Genomic DNA, 24,256 nt, shown 5'->3' on the forward strand with positions numbered 1-24,256 from the left:
TGCTCTGCTGGGGAGCACACATGTCCGACCAGCCTCCGGAGCCTGAGGACGGAGCAGAGTGCCGGAGGGACTCGTCGGGGGACCTGCACACGCAGATACAGGTAAGTCGATTCTGCTATTTGCCACCTCACAGTGGCGAATAGTAACTGCATCAAATTCCGAAAATTCATAATTTTCGGAATTTGATGAATACCACAATTTCCACATCCCCATACTAATGTACTAATGTACTAATGTACTAATGTATGGGGAGTGTGGAAATTAACGCAGTGGAACTTAGCAAGGAGATATCTGTGATATCTCCTGTGCTAAGTGGCTACATGAATACCAAAATAACGTTATTTAAGGAAAATGTCCTTAAAAAACGTTATTTTAGTGTTGATGAATAGGCCCCTATGTAGGCACACTGATGCAGAACAGGCCCATTTTGCACACCTGCTCTGTGAGTGCGATGGCAGAATAATGCTATTTAACCAAAAGTTTGTGGTGTACTAGGATCTTGTTAGCTGTGCAGCATCTCTGTGTTGGTCATGGGCTCTAAATGATAAAAAAAAAATGTTCAAGCTTTAAATGGCAAAAAGTAACAATAAAGAGACAGTGCCCCTTACATAACATGCAATGTGTGCCAATGCGTATGGGGGCAATAACAAGACCCTTTCATATTATTGTATCATTTAAACCATTGCAGCCTGGAGGCCCTGCGAGCGGCTGTGTAATTACACACACACCGCTCGGATAATTAGGCCTGAGCGCTGGAGGATCCTCTGGCCGGTGTGTGGGAAGCACAATAAGCACAGAACTCTCCTTGGAGACGAACACAGAATGAAGGATCTGCGGTTAGGCTCCAATGCAATAAGCTGAACCTCAGCCAGAGCACAGATCGATAGTTCCTAACCTCCTGCTCACTATCTATTTAACCCCTTTCTGGACTCACCACTGACCTGTGATGATAATGGACGCAGGGATAACATGAGCAGGACATCTGAAAGCTGCAGGCTCCTGCAAAATTATAATACGGTGACCCCTATATTTTATTCTAATACTTCTGCCAATCATCATGTACTACTATTATTTACTAATGCTGTGTTGGTTATAATAAGTGAAGAGCACTAAATATCTTAAGGTGCAAAGTCAGTGGTGGTGCACATGTCTGTCCCGCTAGCCTTCCAGAGGACCACAAATTGCCCTTAAGCTTAGTAAAAGGTTAAAATAATACCCCCCCCACACACACACACACACGTCCTGAGAGACTTTCCATTCCAGTCAATCCCACACATGCCCTGCTTATTATGTGCATAAGTCCCTCTTATACCCATATGACATTCAGAGTGGTTGGATTTAAAATATTGACAGTCATATTGCTGACATTTATCATATAGATGGTTATGAAATGTTGACATGTTAAAATGTCGACCTTTCATCATGGTGCCCCAGCAGTGCCTTACATATTCCTGGCAGCTGCAGTGGCTCTAGTAACAACTTCTCTGTCCCAGGTATGTGATCGGCACTTCCGGGTGACAGCTGTGATCCTAACCCTAATCCCTACTCCTAACCCTCCCTATAGTGCCTAACCCTAACCTTGCCCCCAGAGCTGTAACAAGGGTTCTGAGCGCTTTGTGCTAGCTCGTCCCTTTTGCACATGATGTCACGACGTCGTGCATATGGGGGTGCACCCGAAACTGCAGCAGTGCCCGGAGCATCTTCAAGACACTCTAGGCAGCTGTAATTATGGCGGGGTGTCATTCCAGACACCCTGCAGCCAAAAGCAGAGGCCGTGTGGTGGCCATGGTGCCACCCACAGAGCCCTGCACTCTGTGCAGCCGCACCGGTCGCACACCCCTAGTTACTGCTACTGTTTCGTGTTTACTCTCCCTGCAGCCTAACCCTAACATCCACCCCGCAGCCTAACCCTAACCTCACCCCCCCACAGCCTAAACCTAACCCCCCCCACAGCCTAACCCTAACATCCTCCCCACAGCCTAACCCTAACCTCACCACCCCCGCAGCCTAAACCTAACCCCCCCACAGCCTAACCCTAACATCCTCCCCACAGCCTTACCCTAACCTCACCCCCACACAGCCTAAACCTAACCCCCCCAGAGCCTAACCCTAACATCCTCCCCAAAGCCTAACCTCACCCCCCTGCAGCCTAACCCTAACATCCTCCCCACAGCCTATCCCTAACCCCCACACAGCCTAACCCTAACATCCTCCCCACAGCCTAACCCTAACCCCCCTGCAGCCTAACCCTAACCTCCCCCGCAGCCTAAACCTAACCCCCCCACAGCCAAACCCTAACATCCTCCCCACAGCCTAACCTAACCTCACCCCCCTCCAGCCTAACCCTAACATCCCCCCCACAGACTAAACCTAATGCAATGTCAACACGCTGAACATGCCGACAGTGACCATGTCAATCTTCATCATGCACCATAATACCCTAACACTAAAACCCAAACAACCCTAGTCCCCTATCAACCGTAATCCCTAACTCTAATCCCCTATGCCAGAGGTTCCCAAACTTTTTTGAATCACGGCGCCCTAGAGTATCAGCACTGTTTTCACAGCACCCTAAAGCCAAATGTTTGTTATTGAGAAATTCAGAAAAAATTTAGTAAAGTAGTAAATTGTGCTCCCCTGTCATCCTTAGGGTCAGTTATGTGGTGGTGGACAGGTTTCAGCTTCTGTTTGTCCACATATTTACATTACATTGACCATAAATCACTTGATTTGGTGCTGGACCACCAACCTGAGGCACCCCTGCAAGTGTCCCGAGGTAACCCAGGTGCCACGGCGCACAGTTTGGGAACCACTGCCCTACGCTAATACCCTAACTCTAATACCCACCTCTAACCCTAAAACTAATACCCAAACAACCCTAAACCCTTATTAACCTTAAATGCCGACCCTAACCAAGCCTCTAACCCAAACCGAACCCTAATATCATAACCCCTAACTCTAATACCTTAACACTAACACCTAACACTAATGCCAAAACAATCCTAATCCTAATAATCTAACACAAAAGGGGCATACTAGATGTTCCAAATGGTTCTAATCTGCTGTCAAATTCTATGTTTCTATGTTTTCCTGAAGATGTTATTCAGATAATGTTTCTTAAAATGTTGCTGTTCAGGACGTTATTGGAAGATATAATCCAAAATCCATATCAGTAGTCATTATTCAAAGTCGGCCTAAATAAAGCAGGAACTAGTCAGAGAGTATCAATATAGGACAAAATGTCAGCACAAAATGGCTGCCAGTAGCTGGGCATCCAATGTATAGGGCTGTGACCGGCATTGTGACATCATAATTTATGCAGGCAGCAGCTAGAGATGGTTGTAGCTTGGATCAGCTCTGGGGCCGGAACGCCTGGTGAGAATAGAAAGCTGGAGCTCAGGAGATGGCAGTGTAACTCGGTGCAAAAAGGGGGCCATGTCCCAGAGGTGGCCTGGGCCCTGTGGCAGGCCTATTCTTTGCATCTACTGTAGCTACGCTCTTGCCTGTGTTAATCAGACTTGCCTACCCTCCTGATGTGGTCGGCAGCCTTCCGAATATCAGGTGCCGCTCCCGACCCCCAGGAAAGGCAGGCAAGCCTCCCGGCTGCCGCCTGACCCACCTACTACAACTAGAAACCCCCCGCAGAGTGGGGCCCGATGTCTTGATTTGCGCTAAATTGCGGCATCATGGCTCCGCCCCCTGCTTCACAATGCCTTTATTTTCGGCATTGTGTCGAGGGGGTGGTGCCACGAAGACGCGATCACGTGGACACGCCCCTGGACACGCCCCCATGCTGAGTCAGTGCCCGACCACGCCCCCCACTGTGTGCAGGCATTCATCTCCCTCCTGGAAGGAGGGAGCTGAATGTCGGCTACTATGGTGTAAATTGGTCTGCTAAAGATTGGAGGAGTATGTAAGGTGACAGAGGGGTCTATTCATCAACACAAAAATATGGATGGAGGTAATTAGGTTTAGAACTCGCATGGAGTTCTACCTAATTACTGGAGGAATTCATCATTCCTCCTCTCCATAAATATCTATTCCGAAAAGCTGTAATTTTTGCGATGACAGCTTTCCAGGAAATAGATACTTTTCCCTGCCTGCTCTAACTTACCGCAGCTGTAATCAGTACTGCACATGCGCCGTTACGTTTACAAAATCGGTGCATGCGCAGTACTTATTACAGCTGTGGTTATTCTGTGTTGTGTGCGGGTCTGGGCAATGGTAGTGCCCAGCAAGGCTTTGTTTTCCTCGGTTTCTTTGTTTCAATGCACTTTGGGCCTGATTCAGAGCCGTTCTCTATTTGTGGTCGTTCGTTCAAAAACAAGGGGTGGCTATTCAAATGATCCGTTCGCAAATTGCAGTCTGTTCCCACCTCTAAGTCTGAACGAGCGAGCAAAACATACGCTCGTTTTTTTGATAAAAACGCCCCCTGGCCGCACGCACCATACGTCATGTCCGCTATTTATTAGATTAATCGAGTACATCGTACAGCGTATGAACTGCTCGCTATTCTTGTGGTTGGTGTTTTCAACCGCTATTTTGCGAGCAGTTCTGAGTTAAAAAAAAACAAGTGACGTGGTCAATGACGCTGCTGTATTAATTATGCACTCCCTTAAAACGCCCGTTTTGACCTTTAAGCACGCCTGCGTTCGGATCTCCACTCCCCGTTTTTAAGCACCTTCCCCTGTTACCACCCACATATGCCTCATTCTGTCACTCAAAATAGCAGGCCCTCGCTATATTGCGTACCAACGATTTTCGGCCGCACTGACTGGTTCGCGCATGCGTACTAAAAACCGTACGCATGCGCAGATGTGCGAACATCGCTCGGAACGAGCGTACTGCCGCTAGCGAGTGGCTCTGAATGAGGGCCTTTGTTCAGGAATTCCACATGTTGCGCAGGCTTAGGCTTTCCAGGCTGTCCGATTGGAAAGGGGCAGATGGCTTACCTTACAGAAGATGGGTATCCCTTTATTTGCTCTGTGCGACCCGTTACTTGTACATGGGGTGTCACCCTTTAGTTGGGCCCAGTGGTAAGTATATTTGCCATTTCTATTCCTCTCTTCAATTTAGTTTAATGATTATTCTTCAGTGAAGTTTAGCTGAGTGGGGTTTAATTGGTGCTTTGCATGTAATTTGGTAGGTGGGGGTCTCTGCTTGCAGGTTTTATGGGTGCCGCGAAAAGCTTTAGTAGCGCTTCCTGCGCCAACCCAAAAATGTTGCTTACCCGTCAGTTATTGAATGGATAGCATTCGATAAGTGGGGGTGTGAAAGGATTTTTTTTAATTTTCCTCCCGGGGACCATTATCTGTCCCACCTTGCTTCACGGGGAAGGTTTTTTAGTTTTTCTTCTTCACTCGGGTTACATGTTTTCCCCATTGGCATCCCTGCTAGTTAGTTGCTGTGTTTTTCAATTTTGTTGTGTACGGCATGGTTTTGGTGCGGTGGCTCATGGTTAAGGTGTTCTTTTCTTACTATTGAAGATGCTGGAGAAGAGCGTTTGGCTAGTTGGTCATTCCTATATTTTCTGGGCAGAGCGACAAGGTATGGCTAGCCGTGCCATTTTGTTGGTGGATAGCAGGCATGTTCGCTGGATTGGTGTGCATGGTCTGCTGTGTACATCCGTGAAGGCTCTGTTAGTTGAGTCGGCCGTGACTTAGGTAATGCCTGAATTGGTTGGTCCTGCTTGTTGGTGGGAATGATGTTTGTCAGTTGGAGCATTTGGAACGGATGGTTCGGTTGAGGAGGCTGGTGGATGCAGGACGTTTGTTGGCCGAATGTGCGCATTGTTTGGTCTGAAATAGTGCCTCGTCTTGTGTGGCGTGGTGCCTGGGATCATAAGACCTTGGACAGAGCGAGGCGTTCGGTTAATAGGGCTGTGAATGAGCATGTCTTGTCTGTGGGTGGCTTGGTAGTTAGGCATGGCTGTTGGGGCTCGGAGTTGGACAGATTTTTCATTCAGACGGGGTGCATTTTAAGGCTTTGGGTTTAGGTTTGTTTTTAGGGATTTACTTGCTTTTAGATTAGTTAGTTTCTTTCTTGGTGGTGGGCCAGTCTCTTTCTGAGTCTGACTTAGGCGGTAGAACGCTGCATCTCAGTGGCTTTATTGTGGCGCGAGAGTGGTGTGAGGGCACTGGACCTCGATGTATTATGGCGAGTTTGTCCTTCTCGTACAAGGGGACCTGGGTGCTTTTGTACGGAAGCGCTCAGACTATGCCCAGGAGGGAGGCGAGACCAACGCAACGTAAGTGCATCTTCTTATTGGGAGCGTTTCAGTCGTTCCCAGTGTATGTCTCCAGCTTGAAAGCTAGAACTGAGTATGCAGCGTCTCCTGGCCACCTTGGTTAGGTGAATTATTTAATTGATAAATAAAAGCTGTGACCTTTTAGCGAAGCTGTATTTGTGTCCATCTCTTTATTTATTAGATAAACTGTGTTAAGCTTAGTAAGGATGTTTAAGGTATTAATCGGCAATAAACCAATGGAGGTCTTATGTATGGGTAGTGTGTAAATTAACGCAGGCGGACTTAACCAGGAGATATCAGTGATATCTCCTGCGTTAAGTGTGTTAATGAATACTAAAGTAACGGTAATTAAGGAAAATGTACTTAAAACTGTTATTTTAGTGTTGATGAATAGGCCCCATAATCCTTTCAGTAGACTGTTTAGCAGATTCAGATCTGAGATCTGCTGCACAATAGAACAGCTGTGTAGACATATTTTGGAAGTTGAATCTGCGTGCAGGTCTCCAGTAGAATTGTGTGAACAGTCTGGTCTAGAGTTGGATCCCCGGAGGATTGGACTGGTGTGCACCTATATTAAGTCATGCAGGATCATATCAGATGAATAATTTGCTTTATCCATTATTTCTAAATTAAAAACTGCAGAAAAATGGAGGGAGGTCTCTGAAGGGGTAAGAAATGAATGACAGGCCAACATTTGTTATATAATCATTATTAGTGTATAGACTGCAGACGGTAATAGGCTGCTGTGTTTTCTTTTTCAAAGTGTTTTTTATTTTGTAAGTGTAATTACATTTAAAGTATTATAACCAGTGCTATTTTTTAGCAGGAACAGGCAGGATTCAGACCCGCTCGCTAAATGAGTACACTCGCTAGATGCGTATGCAAATTCGGCTAAGTGTCGGCAAGGCAGGCGATCGCACGGTAAGGCATAAGCACGCCCACTATGTCTTGCTGTATGCAGATGCCCACCAGCCAAATTATAGACGCCCACGTGCGCACGTCATCTCCAGGAAGTGTCTGTAACCATTGGTACCATCGGATCCATACGCAGCACTTGTGGCTGACCATACCCTACCGCAAGCACTGTGAGCACTTCAGTGTCATATTCAACCAATTGAGGTGTACTATGATGCTGCCTCTTAATTATGCACGCCTCTGAAACGGCATTGAGACGCTCAGGCACGCCTGCGTTCGCACCTCCACTCCCCCGTTTTTAATGGCCAGCCCGTCATCACCCACAAGCGGCTTCTCCTGTCACTCATTCAGCCGGGCTGTCTATGCACAGCGTGCAAACGCTTCCCCAACGGTCAGACTGGTTCGCGCACGCACACTGCTAAGCCTGCGCAGAATGCAAAAATCATCTGGCTGTGTGCAAACGCTTCCTAGCGAGCTGGTCTGAATCGGGCCCTCAGTTCCTAAACCTGAACTATAATGTAATGTCCTGGGTCAAAATGTATTTTCCATAAGATAAGTTTTATAATATATACAGTCAGGTGCATAAATATTGGGACATTGACAGAATTTTCATATTTTGGCCTCTATTCACCACCACAATGGCTTTGAAATGAAACAAACAAGATGTGCTTTAACTGCAGACTTTCAGATTTAATTTGAGGGTAATTACATCCAAATCAGGTGAACGGTGTAGGAATTACAACGGTTTCTATATGTCCCTCCCACTTTTTAAGGGGCCAAAAGTAATGGGACAAACTAAACAATCCTAAATCTAACTTTCACTTTTTAATACGTTGTTGCAAATCCTTTGCAGGCAATTACAGCCTGAAGTCTGGAACGCATAGACATCACCAGACGCTGGGTTTCATCCCTGGTGATGCTCTGCCAGGCCTCTACTGCAAATGTCTTCAGTTCCTGCTTGTTCTTGGGGCATTTTCCCTTCAGTTTTGTCTTCATCAAGTGAAATGCATGCTCAATCGGATTCAGGTCAGGGCATTGACTTGGCCATTGCATAACATTCCACGTTTTAGCCTTAAAAAACTCTTTGGTTGTTTTTGCAGTATGCTTTGAGTCATTGTCCATCTGCACTGTGAAGCGCCATCCAATGAGTTCTGAAGCATTTGACTGAATATGAGCATATAATATTGAACTTCAGAATTCATTCTGCTGCTTTTGTCAGCAATCACATCATCAATAAATACAAGGGAACCAGTTCCATTGGCAGCCATACATGCCCACGCCATGACACTACCACCACCATGCTTCACTGATGAGGTGGTATGTTTTGGATCATGAGCAGTTCCTTTCCTTCTCCATGCACTTCTCTTCCCATCACTCTGGTACAAGTTGATCTTTGTCTCATCTGTCCATAGGATGTTGTTCCAGAACTGTAATGGTTTTTTTAGATGTTGTTTGGCAAACTCTAATCTGGTCTCCCTGTTTTTGTGGCTCACCAATGGTTTACATCTTGTGGTGAACCCTCTATATTCACTCTTGTGAAGTCTTCTCTTGATTGTTGACTTTGACACATATACACCTACCTCCTGGAGAGTGTTCTTGATTTGTCCAACTGCTGTGAAGGATTTTCTTCACCAGGGAAATAATTCTTCTGTCACCCACCACAGTTGTTTTCCGTGGTCTTCCGGGTCTTTGGGTGTTGCTGAGCTCTCCAGTGCGTTCTTTCTTTTTAAGAATTTTCCAAATAGTTGATTTGACCGCACCTAATGTTTTTGCTATCTCTCTGATGGGTTTGTTTTGATTTTTCAGCCTAATGATGGCTTGCTTCACTGATAGTGACAGCTCTTTGGATCTCATATTGAGAGTCGACAGCAACTGATTCCAAATGCAAATGTCACACCTAGAATCAACTCCAGAACTTTTACCTGCTTAATTGATAATGAAATAACGAGGGAATAGCCCACACCTGTCCATGAAATAGCTTTTGAGTTGATAGTCCCATTACTTTTGGCCCCTTAAAAAGTGGGAGGCACATATAGAAACCGTGTAATTCCTACACTGTTCACCTGATTTGGATGTAATTACCCTCAAATTAAATCTGAAAGTCTGCAGTTATAGCACATTTGCTTGTTTCATTTCAAAGCCATTGTGGTGGTGAATAGAGGCCAAAATATGAAAATTCTGTCAATGTCCCAATATTTATGCACCTGACTGTATGTATATATAATATATATTAAATTATTTTTCTATAGCTCCACCCCCAGTAGCTCAACCCACAGTTCCTCAACCTAATTTCCAGAAAAATAGCCCTGATTATAAGAGTTAAACAGGAGAAAAACATCAGGATTATAGTCAACCTGAAATATCTACTACTGCACTTTGGCCTCTCTCCAAATTAAACATTTGCATGCGCTATATCCTGGACACTAATGCTGGGTACACACTATAGCGCTATATCTGCAGTGAATGGTCATCATCTGCCTATGCCCGCGGGTCCCGGCAGCCGGGAGGCGTGCCAGAAGCGTGTCCCGGCTCCCTCCCCGTGACTGCCGCTGTGTGTGTACGGGTGGTCTGCAGACATATCTATCCATCGGCTGTGCAGCACAGCCAATGCGATATGTCTGTGAGCGATGTCGTTCACAGACATATCGTGTGTACACACTGGCTGACGGCCAGCAGATATATTGGCTAATCAATTGATGGGCCAATATATCGGCCAGTGTGTACCCAGCATAGCCCTACTACCCTAACACCAGTGGCGGATTTTACCTAGGGGCTGTGTGGCTGCAGCCCCCCTCCCCAGTAAAATCAGCCACTTTGGTGAGCCTGTGACTGTACTGGCTACACTGCGACTGGAGGTGGCTTCCCATTGGAAGTGCCACCTGCCAGTCACGCACAGGACAGCAGCCCCAGGGGGAGATGTCTCCTCCCCCTGGGACTGCCAGTCAGGGCTGCGATCAGCAGAGAGCGGCTACCAGTGGAAGCCGCTGCTCTGCTTTGCGGCTGGGCTGCTTTTGGGGTGCCCTGCGCCCCAGACGTGAATCCCAGGGTGTTAAGGACCTGCTCGACGAGGTGACCTGGATGCTGATGGGCAGGCCCATATAATTGGTCATTGATATGCTAACTACCTCTGATATTATATTTAATTACAATATACATTTAAATTTGAAATAGGATTGGGTGAAAAAAAACATCGATGAAAAACGGGGATAATCGGCAAAAAATCCCCGTTTTTTGCAGATCGTGGGGATCAATTAGCGTCCGAACAATGTTTGGGGCTAATTGGACACCGCCCTTAGGCTTGTATCCCAACATCAGGGGGTTTCCCATTTTCTGCAAGTTCCTACACTATCCAATGTTTAAAAAAAAATAAAATTAAATAACTGAAACAGTGTACATGCTCAGTTACTGTATATTAGGATTTATTTGAAAACAATATGTGTTTATTATAAGTGCTGACAATATTTAGCAAACTTATATAGTTCTAAACCTGTTGCTGCAGAATTCTGCTGGCTATTCCGAGCAACAATACATTTGTCTGCACTTGCTCTGCCAATACTTTATTATATATATATATATATATATATATATATATATATATATATCTCCTTATTTTTGTGTTATATATTTTGTCCTTTCTGTCAGACAAACAATTTTATTTAATATTTTCATCTCTTCCAAACTCTGTATAATTCTTTCTTGAGATGAGGTATCTGGAATCAAATGCACATTTACTATGTCAGTCAATCACAGGTTTAATCACAAATACACGCACAATTCCGATGTTTAATGATTAACGCATACGCAGGACCTGTACAGCGCATAACTAGCTGCGACGGCGGTTGCAATTCCCCATAAGTCGCACCATGATTGCCGTGGTGACTGCGTTTCCAGAAAACGCTCTATTTTCTGGAAATGACGAGGATTAGGCTTTCTCAGATGGCCGATGCTGCAAACATCGCGCGGCCGATTGTCACGATTTTTGATCCGATCCTGCGTCTTTAGCCTTCAGATGCCTCCTGCAGATATTAGCATATTTTTGGATTTCTAGCTTCTATATTGAGTTTAAAATCTGTAATATATATATATATATATATATATATATAATTTTTTTTAAGTATAATAACCATTTTATTTAGCACACAGTTGTATGCTGTCATTTCTCTTCTCATGGCTTCTGTTTGAGCTCTGCAGCTACCAGTCAGGTCCCAATCAAAGTGTGGTGTCTGCAAAGGGTATTTAGGGTTAAGTTGGAACCCCAAAGTGTGTGACTTCAAAGTGAGGTGGTGAGAGAAGCTGTCACACACTGGCCTTGTTTATAGGCTCCATACACATGCTGTTTGATCTGAATCAGTCACACTTCCTGGTCTGAGAGCACAGACTCCCCTGGTACCTCCCGTCCTTTCACTCGTCAGCTCAACAGGATCTGATTGACCAGGGCCACTAACGAGAGAGGAGGAGGGAAGGGTCAGTAAAGCATACGTGGGGTTAAGGAATAAAACCCAGTGCTGTGAATGGATTCATTAGGAACTTACAGATGTGATAGGACAGGGGAAGCAAGTGTGCCAAATATTATAGCGTTCAGGAAAAACAAAAATTAGAGACCTTTAGTCACCATAGTAGCGTATGGTAAAGTCCATTGACATTTGATTGTGTCCCATTACTGGTTCATGTTTCCCATAGACACACATATATATATATATATAAAATGTATATTATTATTTTTTTAGGGACCTTTCCAGGGACAAACCTAAAACCTGGGACTGTCACTGGAAATATATATATTGTGTGTACTGAGGAGGACATAAACACCATTTTGTCACCAAGTAATCAGTCGTGGAGTGCCTATATACATACGTCTGGTTGCTGATCTGTAATTGCACAAACACGATGTTATGCTGGGTACACACTGGCAGACATATTGGCCGATAAATTGATCACCCAAAATAACATGCTCGTCGGCCAGTGTGTGACAGCGATATGTCTGTGCTGCGCAGCCGATGGCAGGTAGATCTGCAGACATATCTGTCCATTGTGCTGTATGGTCGGTCAGCCAATCGCCCATACACTTGCAGCGGAGACCGCGGGGAGGGGGTCACGGCACAACCCCTGGCCAGCGGGACCCCTGGCCAGATGATGGTTGTCCAGTGTTTATGAACAACCATCATCTGTAGATATATCTTTAAGGTGTGTACCCAGCTTTACTGGGTGCCACACAGCCCCCGATGATGAATAGACCCCTGAGTACAGTACAGTACTATAGTATAGCCCTCGCCACAGGAGATAACACCGGAGCAATTCATCATCAGCGGGGACAGCTGCTCTGATTTGTAGTGCAGCTAGCGGGGACAGGAAAGAAGCTGCGTTACTTTCCTGTCCCTGCGGCTGGCTTCTGCGCATGCGTGACCTGAAATTAGCGTTTAGGCATGGATAACGGGCCATTTTTCGTATGATGAACAGGCCCCTCAGACTGTTAGTGTGTTGATTTCCACCCTGCACCACCGCTCCAGGCACAGGTTGGCCTAAGTGCCAGAATCACACAGATCTGCCGAGGAGCACATGCATGCACCCACTTGTCTGAGCATTGACAGAGTGATTTAATGCAAGATACATCACACTACCTGGTGCAGTACTCACTCTGCATCAGGCCCTATGTATTATTGCCATGATAATTATTCATAATATAACACCAGTCATAATCAACTGAGATCTCAGCTAAATACTTCCCGAGTCCACACACGGCAAACAGATTCCTCCCCAGCCCTCCACTCTAAAGTGCACTGTTGGCTCAGAGTTTTGGAAATGTGACTCCTAAGCGACAAACACTCAGTGGGACATCAAAGCCTCCTGTGTGAGAAGCTGGTGTGTTTGTGAGCAAGCCGCTTCCCAGAGGAGCCTCCTCTAATTGTATCACATCTCCAGTGCCTTTCAAAACAGTTTGCCGAAAACTAATCAGCGGAGGTAAAGTGCTTCCCGGGGGTCCTGTTTGACTGTCCCCTGAAGCTGCATTATTCCTGTAACTTCACTTGTATTAGGGTACTCTATTAACCAATTTAGTACTGGTGCCGGCTGTCATATGCTGCTGAAAACTGGTCCATCTGTACTAAAATGTATAATTCAGTATCCAGGTTGTGTTCATTTGTACTGGTGTCTGTTTGCACAGCAGTAAACATATACAACTGCAGCTTTAGAAGGGAGCTCTGACCAGACTTTTATCCATATCTTCCAATTTGTAATAGGATGATTTGCTGCCTACTATATGCAAATTATATTAAGTTGCTTCTAGCCTATCTACTTTTGAGCTGCAGATTTTAGTCGGCATACATGAAGTGCAGCATTACGAAAAGACACATCACAGCCTGGGTCTTGAAATTCCCCTCTCTTCCTCACATTCCCCTCTCTTCCTCACATTCCCCTCTCTTTCCTGTCCACTGGAACAGAAACTGAAAAGACAGCCGGGACTACCATTACTTCTCTATTAGGCCGCAACAGTGTTCCGGAAGTCTGGAAAACGGTTATCCCTTAGTGCTGATAATGCCACAAAAAGTCAGCACAAAAATACAAAAACAATGTTTGCAGATCAGTTGGGGAATATAGTTATTTTATTGTATTTGAATTATGTGCACTGGACCATTTTTGCTGGATTTGGATTTGGCTCTGATTCGTCGTCCGGCTTTGGATTTGGATTTGCCAAACCTGCCGTGACTGGCTTTGGATTTGGATTTGGATTTTTTTACAAGAATTGGCAAAAAAAACTAAAATCACATTTTCTTTTGTTTCAGTATTATTAACCTCAATAACATTAATTTCTAGTCAATTTAGACCACCTCATAGCAGTGCCCCCAGTAGTGGTCCCCATATGCAGTGCCCCCAGTAGTAGTCCCATTATGCTGCATTGCCCCCAGTAGTAGTCCTCATTATGCTGCATTGCCCCAGTAGTTGTCCCCCCTATGTTGCATTGCCCCCAGTAGTAGTTCTCCTTATGCTGCATTGCCCCCAGTAGTAGTTCCCCTTATGTTGCATTGCCCCCAGTAGTAGTTCCCCTTATGCTGCATTGCCCCCAGTAGTAGTTCCCCTTATGCTGCATTGCCCCCAGTAGTGGTCCCACCTATGCTGCATTGCCCCCAGTAGTAGTCCCCCCTGTGCTGCATTGCCCCCAGTACTAGTCCCCCCCATGCTGCATTGCCCCTAGTAGTAGTCCCCCCTATGCTATATTGCCCCCTTAGTAGTCCTCCTTATACTGTATTGCACCCTTAATAGTCCCCTTATGCTGCATAGCTCCTAGTAGTCCCCCTTATGCTGTATTGCCCCCTATGTAGTCTCCCTTATGCTGCATTGCCCCCTTAGTAGTCCTTCTTATGATGCATTGTCCCCAGTAGTAGTCCCCCTATTCTGCATTGCCCCCCTTATATTGCATTGCCCCCAGTAGTAGTTCCCCCTATACTGCATTGCCCCAAGTAGTAGTCCCCCCTATGTTGAATTGCCCCCAGTAGTAGTCCCCCTTATGCTGCATTGCCCCAGTATTAGTCCCACCTATGCTGCTTTGCCCCAGTAGTAGTCCTCCCTATGCTGCATTGCCCCCAGTACTAGTCCCCCTTAAGCTGCAGTGCCCCCTAAGTAGTCCCCCTTATGCTGCATTGCCCCATTAGTAGTCCCCCTTATGCTGCATTGCCCCCTTAGTAGTCCCCATTATGCTGCATTGCCCCCTAAGCAGTCCCCCTTATGCTGCAATGCCCCCTTAGTAGTCCCCATTATGCTGCATTGCCCCCTTAGTAGTCCCCATATGGTGCATTGCCCCCTTATGCTGCATTGCCCCCTTAGTAGTCCCCCTTATGCTGAATTGCCCCGTGAGTAGTTCCCCTTATGCTGCATTGGCCCCTTAGTAGTCCCTCCTATGCTGCATTGCTCCCCGTAGTAGTCCCCCCTATGATGCATTGCCCCCAGTACTAGTCCCCCTTATGCTGCAGTGCCCCCTTAGTAGTCCCCATTATGCTGCATTGCCCCCTTATGCTGCATTGCCCCCTTAGTAGTCCCCCTTATGCTGCATTGCCCCGTTAGTAGTCCCCCTTATGCTGCATTGGCCCCTTAGTAGTCACTCCTATGCTGCATTGCTCCCAGTAGTAGTCCCCCCTATGATGCATTGCCCCCAGCACTAGTCCCCCTTATGCTGCAGTGCCCCCTTAGTAGTCCCCCTTATGCTGCATTGCCCCCTTAGTAGTCCCCCTTATGCTGCATTGCCCCCTTAGTAGTCCCCTTTATGCTGCATTGCCCCCTAAGTAGTCCCCCTTATGCTGCAATGCCCCCTTAGAGGTCCCCATTATGCTGCATTGCCCCCTTAGTAGTCCCCATATGGTGCATTGCCCCCTTATGCTGCATTGCCCCCTTAGTAGTCCCCCTTATGCTGCATTGCCCCGTGAGTATTTCTCCTTATGCTGCATTGGCCCCTTAGTAGTCCCTCCTATGCTGCATTGCTCCCCGTAGTAGTCCCCCCTATGATGCATTGCCCCCAGTACTATATTTGCACCAAAATCATGCGTGCCCCTGCCTGCTGCAGATCACCAGGAAATATAATGCTGTAACTAGTATACAAAGATAATATTTTGATAGTACAGTTAAAACATCTTAAAGGCATCCTTTTTTATATCCAACTAGTTTTTGCTTGCTAATGTATAATATTATGATATTAGTTATTTAAAAATAAATTTACCTAGCTGCTATAAGTGTAAGGGGTCTATTTACTAAGCAGTGTTAGGAGAAGTGAAAAGTGTAGAGTGAAAAGTGATAAGGTGCCAGCCAATCAGCTCCTAACTGCCATCTCACAGGCTGTGTTTGAAAATGACAGTTGGGAGCTGATTGGCTGGCACCTTATCACTTTTCACTTCTCCTAACACTGCTTAGTAACTAGACCCCTATAGGTATTAAATGCAAGTTTTACTCTGCAAGAGAACCGTTATCTTTCTCCACCATAATGCCCTTCTGATAGCCTCTCCCAATGTACTTGAATTTTGGTTCAAGGCCTAGGGGTAAATTTACTAAAGGTCGATTTGATGGTCGATTTGAAGTGTGATTTAGCTCACCTCAAACCGACTCAAATCGCATTGTGACAACCCCGTCTTTTTTCCATATTTACTAATGGTCGATTTGTTTTGCGATTTGATTCGGTTTTGAACAGTGATTTGCTGTTCGATTTGACATGTTCATGTACAAATCGCACGGCAAATCCCACTTCAAACCGAACGGCAAATCCCCGACTGCATTGAACTGCTTCATGCTTTCACTTTCAGCATGAGCAGTTCGTTCTCACAGAGATACATGCAGACATCAGTGATGCCTGCATGTATCTGACTGTAACAAGCAAATAAAGAGTTAAAAGTAAAAAAAAAATTACGTGAGGTCCACCCCCAAAACACAACCAGGCCCGGACTTTTCAAACCCAGTCCTGGTTGACTAAGTTCCCTCAATAGAACTCAATGGAGAGCCGCAGGGTAACTAAAGTTTATACTGCGGTTCCCATCATTGAGTTCAATGGAGGGAGCCGTTCATTGGCTGAGAGGTGGGGGCTGACCTTCAAAGGAGGAAGCAGCGTCTGAGCGTTTCATTCGGGAAGTAATAATCATCCTGGTTAGGATGGTTATTACTTAGTGCGAGGGTCGCGTTATTCGTTTATTTATTTTAAGAAGACCATGGATGCCTACTGGACAAGGCGACCACTCCAGGTAATGTAGGTATGTGTGAATGTGTATGTATGGATTAAAACGTTACTGTATGTGTGTGTTTCTTTCAACATGTATTTACAGGTGAACTACAGGTCCCAGTGGACCCTTAATGCCCTGCATGCTGGTACTTGTGGTTCTCCAAGTACCAGCATGCGGGAGAGGCTTACTGGGACCTGCAGTTCTACTGTAGCGGCAATGTTCAACATATTATTTTTTTACACTACATTAACACAATCAACCCGCCACCCACCACCCAGGAGTGGCGGGGATAGCCCCGGGCTATCAGCCTAGGCTAGGGGTGCCCTGGAGTGGGGGACCCCTTTATTGGAGGGGTCCCCAACTCCCCAGGGATCCCTTGTCTGGGCTGACTAGCGTTCAGGGCTGATGCTGCGGCTGGGGGGCTCGGTAATAGGGCTCCCCTGGCTGTGGCATCAGTCCCTCGCTAGAAAGGGTCCAGGGCTGGTTCTGTGAATTATAGGGAGTCCCTATGCAAATTTTTTTCTGTAATTCCAGAACCAGGATTGATTCCCATAGCCCAGTGCTGGTTGAACTAAGTACAGGGAGACCCAACGCAATTTTTTCCCTGTACTTAGTCAACCAGGACTGGGTTTGAAAATCGCATTTTGGGGGTGGACCTCACGTCAATTTTTTTTTACATTTAACTCTTTATTTGCTTTTTACAGTCAGATACATGCAGGCATCTCACTGATGTCTGCATGTATCTGTGTCAATCCGACCTGCTCATGCTCAAATCGAAAGCATGAAGCAGGCCTATTCATTTGGTGATTTGAAGTTCGATTTGCCATGCGATTTTGAGGTCGATTTAAAGTCGAATGATACTAAATAAGGGTTTTGTGTGTTGGGCTATGTAAAAGTATCAATGTTTTCCCGATGTTCGATTTGAGGTCTATTTGACTAAAATTTCTATTTGAAATTCGATTTTACATTCGATTTGGCCTTTAGTAAATACCCAAATGCAAAATTGAATACAAATCGAATACAAATCGAATGAAAATCGCATGCCAAATCACTCAAAATGCCAAAATCGACCTTTAGTAAATTTACCCCCTAGTGGTTGGGTGAGTGGAAGTGGGAATATTTTTTCAATTAGGACACAGGTCCTGATTCAGACCCGCTCGCGAGCGCTATGCGCTCGCAAGCCGTTCAATGTTGGCCCAGTGCGCACGTGCACGACGGAGCCGGCTCCGTCGTGCGCATGCACGAGACCCGGATAGCGATGGGCAAACCGTCGCTCCAGGTCTTGTACCAAAGGGGGCGTGCTGTCGATGTTGAGTGACAGCACGCCCCCTTTGGTGGGCGGGCTGGGGGCATGGCTGCCCAGACGGAGGCGTTCCCATGGGAACGCCTACCGTCTGGGGCCGGCCCCACTGACATCACAAGTGATGTCAGTGGGAGTGCTTTCGGCTCTGGTAGAGCTGAAAGCACTCTAGGGCTTGCGGCAACGAGACCCTACCACAAGGGTCTCGTCGCAAGCCCGATGGGCGCGATGGTCTTGACCATCGCGACCTTCTTCCTGGCCGCTCGCTATAGCTGTGGGTGGCCACCCACAGCTATGCGAGCGTCCAGGAGGCCGCTCTGAAAAACAAGAAGGACTGCCCTGATTCAGAGCGAGCGCTCTGTCAGAGCGTCCGGCTCTGAATCAGGCCCACAGTTCAGAGTAGAGATGAGTGGTTTGGTTTCACTCTGTAGTGTTCGGATCTCAAAAATTGCATCATATCAGGGTTGCCGACTTTATGGCTGCCCCTTCCGGGAGGGGGCAGCCAGATCGGCATTGCAGGTGAGCATGGCCGGTGTTGAGGGGTGGAACTGGGGCATGGCCACATGGTCACATAATTTTGTCGCCGAACCTGCTACACAATGCCGAGATGACCGGCATTGTGAAGCAGGGGGCAGGGCCATAATGACGTGATTCAGCTTGCCAGCCTTTCCGGGGGGCCGGGAGCAGCTCCCGATTTTCAGTGGATGCCCGACAGAGGAAGTCCCAACAAGTTAAGTATTTTACCTATCCCTAACCCCTCCCTAGCCCTAACTCTCCCTTTGGGGTGCCTAAACCTAGCCTCCCCCCTAGTGCCTAACCCTAATACGGGGTAAGTAAGTGCCTATACCTAACCCCCCCTTTCCCACATCCTAAACCTAAGTTTCCCGGGGGGTGCTACCCCTAACCTCCCCCCCGGGGATGCCTAACCCTAACCCCCCCTTCCCCTAGCCTAACCCTAACCCTCACAGGGGGGTGCCTAACTCTAAGTCCCCCCGGGTGCCCTGAAGCCTAACCCTCGCTCCCCCCCGCGGCTGTCCGCGCCCGCCACACGGCTTACCTTCATTCGGTATGCCGGGCGTCGGGCTCCCGGTGTAGGGATAATGATAGGCCTGTCATCAGTTCCCTGTCGGGATTACAGTCGGGAAGCCGGCGGTTGCAATGGTTACTGCATCCCCCTGGACTTTCAGGGGTATCCCCTGTACACGTGACTTTCATAGAGCCACTGAGTGAAACTGCATAAGTGAGAATCTCTATAAGTGAGACAAACACTTCTTGAACATGGATAAGTGAGAAAATGCATAATTGAGATACCCCTTTCATTTCAACTAAACATGCCATCCCTCGAGATCACACTTATGCAGGTTCCACTATATATATATATATATATATATATATATATATACATATGTATATACATACTAGCTGGAGTACCCGGTGTTGCCCGGGATTTTAAGAATGTTTGTTTACACATCATCCTCCAACAATCCTCTCCTTAGGTAGGCCTCACGAAAAGTGTGACAAAGTTCCCCATCCACAGTCCTAAGGTTTTCGTAGGACCTGTAACGATGTAAAGCAAACTTTGGAGATAGAAGCATTTAAAAATTTTCGGATGTACATTGTAAACATGGCCAAGAGCTTCTGCTGCTCTGATACCAGGATGTACTTCCTGGTTACTGGATCACACTATGATATGCACAGCAACTACTTCCAGTTCCTTGTGCAGCTGTTTCCGGCATTCAGGGTCTCCACGGTGAATAAGATTCATCCAATCGGTTTTACCCTTCAGGGGCTGACAAAGGAATGAACCGGAAGTAGCCTCTGTGCGTTCCATAGTGCGGTCCAGCAACCAAGGAGGTAGACAAAAAAGTTTGGCCGCCACTGTTGGCACCATCTAGTTGTGTAAGCTGATGCATGAGCAAGTATAAATAAGAATTTGTGCTGCAGAGCTGCGTTTTTGCATCCCAGTATAGTTGCCATCTTTATGGGCCTGATTCTAAATCAGATGGATCTTTCCTCATGGATGCAGATAGCAATTTTTACCATATTCAGACTCATAATAAGCCTGGCTTAATATCAATAGTGGTTATAAATTCATACAGCATTTAAAAGGTACTGTAAACTCCACACGAGAGCCATATTAAATGATGTTCAGAGACTTAGATTATATGCTACAGAATAAAATTCCATAATTCCTTAGTATGTAACAAATGCATGTTCTAAAATCAAATCATGAAATTAAACAAACATAACATTTTTATATTTTTATTATTGACATTGCAGATGGCCCAAGAAGAATGGTGTCCAAATCTGCATCTAACAATAAACCAAACAGGACAATGCTTTTATTCTTCTTTGATGTTTTAGGTGTAGAACCATGAGAGATCTTGGCTTGTAAACTGTGGCTTGTAAACTGTGGATTTGTATAGAAAGACTGAAGGACAGAAGGAAAAATTTTCGCTTTTATATAGTAGATAGTAGAGATAGAAAAGAAAAAATTGTAGATAAGCTAAATCCTTTTCTAATTCCGTACCTGACTTGTAGATGGCGAATGCTATGCAAAAATTGTGTTTTTTAATTAATTAAAAATGAACAGTAATTAATTTCGTTTCCAAATTTTTTTAGTTGCCTCCGCCGTGTTTTAATAAGCTCATATGTAAAATTTCACGATCTTGGCTTGTAAACTGTGGATTTGAATAGAAAGACAGAAGGACACATTTTCGCTTTTACTATATATAGTAGATAGTAGAGATATATACAGCAGGTAAAATAAGCATTGAACACATCAACATTTTTCTCAGTAAATATATTTGTAATGGGGCTATTGTAATGAAATTTTCATCAAATGTCAGCAACAACCCGTGCAATCCACACATGCAAAGAAATCACACCATAGATGTCCATAAATTAAGTTATGTGTAATAATGTGAAATGACACAGGGAAGAAGTATTGAACACATGAAGAAAGGGAGGTGCAAAAAGGCATGGAAAGCCAAGACACCAGCTGAAATCTATCAGTAATTAGAAAGCATTCCTGCCCCTTGTCAGTGCAAATTAATATAAGCTGGTTCAGTCACAACTGATGGCCTAGAAAAAGGTGTCTCATTATCAAGGTGTCACACAAGAAACAGTTCATGATGGGTAAAAGCAAAGAGATCTCTCAAGACCTTCGCAACCTTATTGTTGCAAAACATACTGATGGCATTGGTTACAGAAGGGTTTCTAAACTTCTAAATGTTCCAGTGAGCACTGTTGGGGCCATAATCCGGAAGTGGAAACAACATAATTTCACCATAAACCGGCCACGACCAGGTGCTCCTCACAAGATTTCTGACAGAGGAGTGAAAAGAGTTATATCAGAACAGTTGTCCAAGAGCCAAGGACCACTTCTGGAGAGCTTCAGAAAGACCTAGAATTAGCAGGTAGAATTGTTTAAAAAAACCCAATAAGTAATGCACTCAACCGCCATGGTCTGTATGCACGTTCACAATGCAAGACTCCATTGCTGAAGCTTGTTTAAAGTTTGCTGTACAACATTTGGGCAAGCCTGTGAAATACTGGGAGTCTGGTCAGATGAGACCAAAATTGAACTCTTTGGATGCCATAATACACACCATATTTGAAGGAGAAATGGCACTGCACATCACCCCAAAAACATCATACTAACAGTGAAGTTTGGAGGTGGGAACATCATGGTGTGGGGCTATTTTTCAGCATACGGTACTGGCATACATTGTTGAAGGAAGGATGAATGGAAACATGTACCGAGACATTCTCGATAAAAATCTGCTGCCATCTACCAGGATGCTGAAGATGAAACGAGGGTGGACACTTCAGCAAGACAATGATCCCAGACACACAGCCAAGGACACTCTCAATTGGTTTCAGAGAAAGAAAATAAAGCTGCTAAAATGGCCCAGCCAATCACCTGACTTGAATTCAATTGCAAATCTATGGAAAGAACTAAAGATCAGAATTCAAAGATGAGGCCCACGGAACCTTCAAGATTTGAAGACTGTTTGTGTGAAAGAATGGGCCAAAATCACAACTGAGCAATGCATGCGACTAGTTTCTCCATACAGGAGGTGTCTTGTCGCTGTCATTACCAACAAATGCTTTTGTACGAAGTATTAAATAAATTTCAGTAAGCGTGTTCAATATTTATTCCCTGTGTCATTTCACATTATTACACATAACTAATGTATGGACATCTATGGTATGATTTCTTTGCATGTGTGGATTGCATGGGTTGCTGCTGACATTGGGTGAAAATTTCATTACAATAGCCCCAATAAAAATATATAGTTACTGAGAAAAATGTTGATGTGTTCAATACTTGTGTGTATATATATATATATACACACATACACACCAACACTTACAGACTCACATAAACAACCTCTCCATGAATATTTCAGCAAACACTATGAGATCGATGCAGCCTCTCACACTGTATTGATCTGTCTGCCCGGTCCTCATTCAGGTGATTTAATACAGAGCTTCTCCTGAGTCCTCTCTATGCGCCTGCTTCCCTAGCTTATTAAGGAGAAGCTGGACGCCAAGAGGCTCTCACCCCATGGGCTTACAGCCTCCCAGACGTGTCCATCATATTCATTAGCATCATAATGCAAGAACAAGATTCCAACATATTCCACAGATCTGTTATATGGAAGAACCTTACACCCCATATACAGAAGTCGCTGTAGAAATAGCTTGCAATCTAGACACCTTTGTTGAACTTTGTTCATGCCAACAGTTAATATGTAGAAGATTTTTTTCTCAGAGGTATAATGATAAAGATGGTATTATTAGCCTGGAGATGTCCCCATTGTAATGATTGTATTTACTGCATAGCGGCTCAGATATTCCCAAACGTCATTACCACATACTGAGTGCGCACCTTCTCTATGTCACTATTTCCATCTCATCCTATTTACTGTTACTGCTTCTGCTGAGAACCAACTCTTTGTCTTCATGTTGAGATCTCTCCCTCCCTCATTCATATTATTCAAGTGAGGTCCAACAGTGTAATGTCGGTTAGCCAGTATTTATCATATAGGTGAGTTGGACACATGCCTAGGGCAGCATACACAAGGGGGCTGCACAGAAATGGTCATAGATTTTATTTCTTTTCATTTCAGTTCTTTTCACCATCCAGACAGTATCAGGTGGGCTTTGCTTAGTTGCACCTCCTCCCCAGGGAAGCATCTCTACAGCCCGCTTATGGGCACACGATTCCGGACTGGGGCACAGTATTAAAGTCTACCTGTCGCCTGTACACAGTGGGGGCTGCCAGAAAGCAACCTACCCATTTACCAGGAGCCAAGTCACTAGAATTTGCACCTAATATCACAGACGTAAGATTTTTAACATCAATCTCCCAGAGTTCCTGAGCCTGGGGGTTAGGACGGTTACAGGTCTCCCACCACCAATATGTGATTGTATTGAAAATGCGGCACTTAACCCTGAAGATGGTACCATTCAAAAAGACCTATATCATATTTCAAGTGATATGAACCTTTCTAGTAATATCCTTATAAATGGTGTGAATTTTCTTGCAAAATGTTTTATTCCACACCTTAAATACATAAAACAAAAATATATAAAAAACATGTATATATATATATATATATATATATATATTATATATATACACATATGATATGTCACAAACCATACATGGGATTACATATTGTATAAGCATAATTCCACAGGGTTCTTTTTTAAAGAAGTCTCACCCTTGTTGGGGATTGCGGTGGGCTAGCTTAAAAAGCAGATATGGTCCCGGGCACATAGCACGGCACCACTGCAGTACGATGTAGATAAAGCCCAGTTCAGGAGTCAGCTTATAGGCATTAGATGTCCAATTCAGTGAACCAGGTCCAGGCATAAACTCTGTACAACGCGTTTCCGTAAGTCCTTCATCAGGAGTGGATCTGCTCCTGATGAAGGACTTTCCGAAACGCGTTGTGCGGAGTTTAAACCTGCATCTATTACATTTGCATATTTTTGAATAGCACCTGTGTCCACATACTCAGCAGCAGTCGAATTAGCATAAAACTCTGAATCAGGTCCTATGGCAGCCGGCCACGGTGCACGTTATAG

The sequence above is a fragment of the Taudactylus pleione genome, unplaced genomic scaffold (assembly GCF_031769625.1).
Source record: "Taudactylus pleione unplaced genomic scaffold, aTauple2 ptg000329l, whole genome shotgun sequence".
NCBI lineage: Eukaryota > Metazoa > Chordata > Amphibia > Anura > Myobatrachidae > Taudactylus > Taudactylus pleione.